The following is a 7,464-nucleotide window of genomic DNA, read 5'->3' on the forward strand; positions in this document are numbered from 1 at the left end:
TGATAGGTTGTCCTACACACTCATTTGCTGACAGGGTTGACAGGAGGAGACATGGTTCCTAGAAGGGGATTAAAGAAAGATAGGACAAGCTAAAGGAGAAGTGAATTGGATGGGGCTTAGGGAAATGGCAAGCATCCATTCCAGCCACAATTGCTTTAGGGTTCTGGTATTATTATTTCTGCTCTGCCTCTTTGGGCTTTTATTAAGGTCACGCAGAGCCAGAGGAAATCCCATACAGTGCAGGTACAATACAGCAACGTTGCCAATAAGCCAGAAAGCTTGCCTGAGGCCAAAGCAAGCAGGAATAGACACAGTCAGCTTCTTAAGGATTTGAACAAATTAATAGTGCAGTGCCCTTTTTGGACTGAGGAAAACCCTGGCCCTCCAGTGGGAGAGGCTGCATCTCTACAGAGGTCCTCATCAAGTCTTCTTCTAGAACTCTCTTTTGAGGACTGTAGCATGGAAGGGGATGATGTGGTCCAGCTGTTGCAAAACATAATAATAAAAAAATATTGATAACTAATCTGATGGGACAAATGCAGTGGAATGCCACAGAAATTAAATTAATCTTTCTGCTAAAATCAATATTTTAAAAAATTATAGAATTAATTGTAAAGATACCTAAAATCAGTCTAAAGAATTTAATGGAGAAATATGCCCATTCTGCTAAAAATGTATGCTAATTCCGTACTGACTATAGCAGGACTTTTCTGTAAGTAGAGAAAAAAGGCTAATTCACAAATTATTCTTCATCCTTATGACAGTTCTTGTACTGCTTAAAATTTCCTATAGTTTCACCCTTTCTCCCCAAACTAGACAATATTAATGCATTCTGTATTCATTTACTATACATTCCATCTAGCCCATATAGACTTTATAATATTTGCAGGCAGAACATTCTATTTAACTAGCAATCTAAAGTTTCACAGCTCGCCAAGAAAACAAAAGGTTTTTGAGTAGCAGAGATTAAAAAGAAGAAGAAATCCCAGAACTGTAAATTGTAAAACTTTACACCTTTCAGCTGCCAGCTGTAATCCACAAGGAGACAGTGTTCTTAGGCTCCTAGGAACATAGACTGGGCTATTTTTTAGCAAATATTCTTCTTGTTTCTTCGGAAAGGGAAGACAGAAGTCCCAAACCTCAAAAGAACCCCTTACGTATAGAGTGCATTAACACTGATGAGGAGTTATTTTGTCCTTGAGTGTGGAAGGATTGTGGTGATTTGATAAGATCTGTTAAGATTACATTTTGCTTGTTATTACAGTTGAAATATAACAGCTGAAATGTTACACAGGCTAAGTCAGACTAAGCCTGAGAGGATTTTCACAATGTAGCATTTACATAAGATAAGGACATGGTGGTTTCTGGTTCTTTCTAACTGAAATAAAGTTATCTTAATATTATCACATTATCTTAAATCAGCTTATTCTGTAAGATTAAATGTATTCGTTTTAAATATATAACAAGGTTTATTTAAAAAACCCTATTTCTTAATGATTTTAATAAATTAGCAGCAGACAAGAAACTGCAGTCCAGTTAAGATTCCTCAGGTTACAGCTACCTTGCAGAAGTGAAGCAATGGCATTCAGCACTGAGAGATGCTGGGCAGCACACAGCACATTGCTGTACTGAGACCTTCAGGAAGGAAAACTGTGTCCTCTTCTGAGTAAATGAGAGGTGCAACAGCTGCCTCTTTTTTCCTTTAGCAAAGAAACAATGAAAAACTATTTGGGCAAGTCCAGGAGACCACAAATTTAAGAAGTGCAAGAAGGGGAGGGAGAGAATGGGGAGACACAGGACAGATTACCACCGTGTGTACCTCTTTGTCATGTGTTGGTCTGCCTGTGTCTTTGTAATGAGAGAGGGGAAAAAGGAAGAAAGAAGCACAATAAATACCAAAGAATCAGTCGAGGGTCAAATCTGAAGATGAAATAGGCTCAAGTGCAGAGCTTTGAGGAAAAACTGGAAGAGAAGAGAGAAAAAAAGCCTTTTGAGCAAACCTGGGTGACAGCATGTTCCTTGCTACTAGCTACTGTTTATAAAAAAATGTCTGGTTCCATCATGTGTTTGTTTTCCTAGTGAAAATATCCCAGAGAATCCTCTATATTAACTACTCAGGGCAAACAGAATAACAGTGTGAACCTAGTCTCGTAACCCTTGCAGTTCATTAGACCTTGGAAATAAAAACGGTATTCTTGACAACACCAAATATGTGCACTAGACAGAAAAAGGGCTTATTTATCTGTGTTCACTTGTTTAGAAACAGTGGTTATTTATTCAACAGTTTCTTGATTGTGTCTTTTAATTGCAGCCCTGTAGTGACTTGATTTTGATTTTGTTGGCAATTTCTTCCGTGTCCATTTCTATGGGACATATTTAGGTCCTCTCTCTAGTCCTGTCTAGAATAGAATCACAAAAATAATAATTCGTGTTTGCTCCATTTATGCTGTTTGCATGCATTACAGTGCTCCTCTCTTTCACACTTACTCCCTTTTTGATTGGTACTATAAAACAGTTCTACAAAATTAAATAGAAAACAAATCACTTGTATTATGGAAGAACTCTATAAAGTCCCTGGACTTAGTCTGCTTTAATTCAGATTCACATGGGTAGGTTTAGTGCTAGGCAAGTCTGTGAGTAGAATTAGAAGAGAGATACTTCCTTAAACCACACTTTAAAAATTATCATCTCTTCATCTGTGGTTTTCAACATGGCTGTCATTTTATGAGATTTTCTAGTTAGGAAAGGGAGGCAAGAGTCATATGGAAATCTACTTTTACTTGTGGTTCTTCTGGTCTGAAGCAAGCCACAGGAAAACTGAAGTAGTAAACACAAGAGAAAGTGGTGTCTGTGAGTTAGGCTTGTGTTAAGCTGCAGTTACTTGGTTTGACCAGGGATAAGCACATGAAATGTAAGATCCAAAGGAGACTTCACTAGATAGTGCTGGAGTTTCCTTTCTGAAATCCTGTGAACCCAATCCCCTTACAGCGCTTTGGAGAGAGGTCATTAAAAAGAACAAACCTCTTCACTGGGCATGGAAGGTGCCTTTTCCCTTTTAGCAGCCCACAAGATGTGGCTGAAAAAAAGGTAACTCCACCATCCAGAAGCCTGGCTCTCCATAATGCCAGCATTTTGTAAAAAATACTTTCCTTGTAGACCGTGAGCAAACCTGTCAGCAATGTTCTAATGCTGGAATACAATACTTTACAGGTATCAGATTTTTATGCTAATTTTCCATCAGTATCTCTCTAAGAGAAGGTATGCTACATTAAGTGTAAGCCCTAAAAAGCATGAGCCAAAATATCACATAAATCCCATGTCAAAGCCAGCTACGCAGAGAGGAAGTATCTCCTGGAAATAGTAAAAAGAAATCTGAGAGAGACCTAGATTTCAAAAGACTTCAGGATAGTTATGCTTTCCACATTTTAATCTTTTCTGACACAACAGAACCACCCTCCCTGCCATCACATTTCATCATTGAGTTTCTATGGCAGGAAAACAGCATATAGAAGAGCTCTTATCCGCTAGCTGAAATCATGGATAAAGGAGCTTAAACTGGAATCTCTTAGGACCATAAGTATTCTTCTACTTAGATACTAAGCAAAGCTCTGGAGATTGTATTCATTTTGAAATAATTTTGATAAGAAGCTATACGTGTTTTATAGAAAGCATTTTTAACAAGTTAACTAGATTTGTGAGGGCTGGGGAAAATATGCTTTGCTTAAAGTTTGCCAGGCTTACCAGTTCAGCAAGAGCTGTTGAACATGTTGCTTTAATAAGTGACCACTCCCACTCAGCTCAGTAAAAAAGTCATTATTTCTCCGTTTTTCCTCTGTCTCTCAAAGGCAAAATTCCATCTAAGTTTAAAAGCTTAATTAATTTATAATAATTATTATTACCCTTGCTTGTTGTGACTATTATTTACTGGCTATATAGATAACTTATACACTATTGAAATTTATGGTGTGCAAAACTGCTGTCAATTGAGATACTTACAGTACTTTGAGTGACGAAGAGCCAGAGGAAAAGGGATGTGACAGACAAACATGGTCAAAGGCAAGGAGACTGATATACTTTTCCTGATTTATGCAGTCGATACAATTTAAGGGTTAATTTGCTCATGTAACAACAGTTTTTACATATTTTCAAATGCAGACTTACTCAAAATACTTTCAATTCGTCAGTAACTATGCTTCTGTTCCACTTGCTTGATCCCCACAAACTGATATCTTATAGCTACATTTTAGAAGTGACCCTGTTAGGAATTTTTCATCTTTTCAAGAAAAGGATATAAAAATTGCTATATATGCATTCTGGAGAATTTCAGTGTGACATGCCAAAAATACAGGTGATTGTTTAATGATATTTTATTAGTGTTTCCAGTATGTGAATATCTCTTATTTTATTCAAATGAAGCATGTTGTCATGCTAATTTTTTTTAACTGTCCATTGTTAAGGTTTTTTCATTAGGTTTTCTAGGGTCATGTGTTTCCTCTTTTCCTACAATTCTTGGTAGTTATGAGATAAACTTGCAGGTTACTGCAATATCCTGCTTGAATCCTAAACATGAAAATAGTCCTGGTTCTTTCATTTTCTCCACTTTTGCAAACTGGGCATGGGTAGTTTAAGAGTAGTCAGTATATCTTCTTTGAAATTTTTTTTTTCTTTCTTTTCCTCCTGTTCTCAACAGTGTAGTGATCTAACACTGTCAGCTTTATAACCATTTTGAGCACGGATGCCTCTTCCTCCTTTCTATTTTATCATGTATCATTTCCAAATGTTTTGGAAGCACTCAGTAAAGCCCCACAATATCCCTTTTTCAAAGACTTACTGGACGCAGGTTCTCAAGCTGGACATGTTTTGTATGGATGCTCAAGTGCTTTATTGCATTTCCTTCTCTTCCTTTTTCCTCCTTTAGTTCACCTGTGGCCCAATTTGATGCACTTTTGTTTGGCCTCATTACACTGACATTTGTATTTTATGGATGTTTTCCTTTGATGATGACTGTGAGATGAGTAGGGTTCCTAATGAAATGTACATCAAAGAGTTCGTTCACTCACGGATGTTCTTTAGAGAGATAAGGGGAACATATCTTGAAAATTAAATTTAAATTACTCATGAAAAGGCTTAAGCTGCAGACTACTCATCTCAGTGAAACTTCTGGCCAATGCAAAGGGCCAGCTGGAAGAGAGAGCCAGGATTAGCCCATGCGAGTGGGAAGATGGAAGGGGTTAGTCAGTCCCTTCCACAGCCAAGAGCTTTAGTGGGAGATTTTCACGCCCACTGTCATCACTCTTCCCTCTCCCAACCTCCTCCTGCTATCCCTTTTTCCTTGGGCTCTTTCCAGCCACTACCACCTTTTTCTCAAGCAGCAGAAGCCAGCAAGCCTTAGGCGTGTTTGCCCTTCTGGTTGTCCTCACTCTGCCTTGGCCCACGTGCACCATCACCCCTGTGGAGTGCTGCCTCCCTGCACAGCTCACCCTTTGCTTCAGGGTGCCCCTTTCTTCAGTTGCTTCTTCCTCCCATTCTGTTTGCCCTGTGATTTGTTTTCACCAGTTGTAGTTCTCATTGACACAAACTCTTCTTTACATTTCCCCTGGCAAAATAAAGGATTCACTGTGTGAGTAAAAATGAATACCTGAATGCATGTACAGGAGACACAGTGAGAGGAGAAAGAGACAAGTAAAGGACAAGGAAAGCTAGAACAAGGCATGACAGAAGCAAAACTACTCTCTAAATCCTCCTTCTGACTTCACAAAGCTAGTGTGGAGGAAGACAGGAGACAGTGAAATAATTCAAACTGGGGAGCAATAGGAGAAAAAGCTCAATGTGAGGGGAAAATTTCAGCACTTCATTGTCACAGAGTAGTGGACTGAACCAGGAATTTATGTTGAGGGAATGTAAAAGTAAAGGAATATTATTAAGGGCATATGTATATGGGAAAAGGGAACATGATAAGGGCATTATTCACCTGGAAGAATAACGCCTTTAATCTTCTGCCATTAGACTCTGACCTGGACATTACAGGAAACACATTACAGGAAAATTATTTCTCTGAGAATATTTCTAGATAAAGAGTTTCAATAGCCTTTTTGCAAGGATGTAAATGTTATATCTGAAATACGGCTTTCAAAGGGAAGTGAAGAAATCTGCTTGTGATTTACATCCATCTTTTGCACTTTATAGATAATTGTATTTATTACTCAATTGTAAGTGACATGCCTGGTAGTTTTGCTATCTTAAACTGTGCTTCATGAATTGGGGGAGTGAGTCATGGTAATGTCACTGTCCCAAAATCATAGACTGGGAAACTTGCTAAAAATCTGTAAAAGTTGCTTTTTTGAGGGTCTGCATCAAATATTAAAAATCGGTTGATCATACATTGCAGCAAATAACTTCAGTGAGAAGTTATGATTTAGAGGTGAATACCTTTACTTTTCATGTGGAAATGAAAGCTCTTCCATTTACATCTGCTTAAACTAATGTGGGCAGTACACAGTATTGTTCCGTGTTACAAGCTCGACAGTCTGACTGTGCTTGTAGAGAATCTCCAAAACAATGTATAAAAGCCTTGAACGGAGAGGTCCAAATCTTGGGCCATGTTGACAACTGTGTGCTGTTCCATTTACAGAAAGCTGCCCCAATAATGCTAATTACTGGTCTTCATTAAGTTATGCAACTGCTCCTGTCTGTACTGCTCTCCTTTGGATCATGTCTGAGTGAGAGGCACCTCATCAATCTCCTGACTTTCATACAGACATTGATAGCCTTTAGGAGACAGAGCTGTTGCTGAGGAAGGGGACCAAGCTGACACAGGCTGAGCTATGGTTTTGAAACAAAGAGGTGGTGTTGCTTCAGGGTACTGATATGTGATAAAAAGCACCTCAGCAATCACACATTTGTAGTGACAGTAGCATCAGAATGAAGAGAGAACATAGAATGGAAATCTCAGGTCACATGCTGATCTAGCCTAACACCTGTAAAGGAATAGCCTCCTGTGAAAAGCCGGTGGTCCACAAAGAGATGCATATAAAATGTTTAAATCAAAATACAGGGTTCAGATAATGGCTGAAATAGGTCCCCAGAGGATCCCCTTTCCTAGAACCAACTCTGAATGTGACAACCCATAAAAGGGAGGAAAGAAACACAAGAGGATTTTTACAATGCTCGTTGTGAGCTAAGCATCACCAGCAGATGAAACCACTGTAGACCTACTGTTGTTTTAGGAGACTCCAGCACTAAACAATGTTAGCAATGGCACAAATTAATCTTATAAAACACATTTTACTGTTAAAGGCCTTGACACAAAGGTGAAATAATTCCAGCTGTCATGCTGGACCACATGAAAGTGATATGTGATAGCTAACTAAGATATTCATACCAGGTGCAAGTGACAGATGCAACCAGCATGATGACAGATCAAGAGCTCTTGTAAATCTCATCAGGAGGGTCCATTTATTAAGG

This window comes from Falco naumanni, chromosome 5 (assembly GCF_017639655.2).
Source record: "Falco naumanni isolate bFalNau1 chromosome 5, bFalNau1.pat, whole genome shotgun sequence".
In the NCBI taxonomy this organism is placed as follows: domain Eukaryota; kingdom Metazoa; phylum Chordata; class Aves; order Falconiformes; family Falconidae; genus Falco; species Falco naumanni.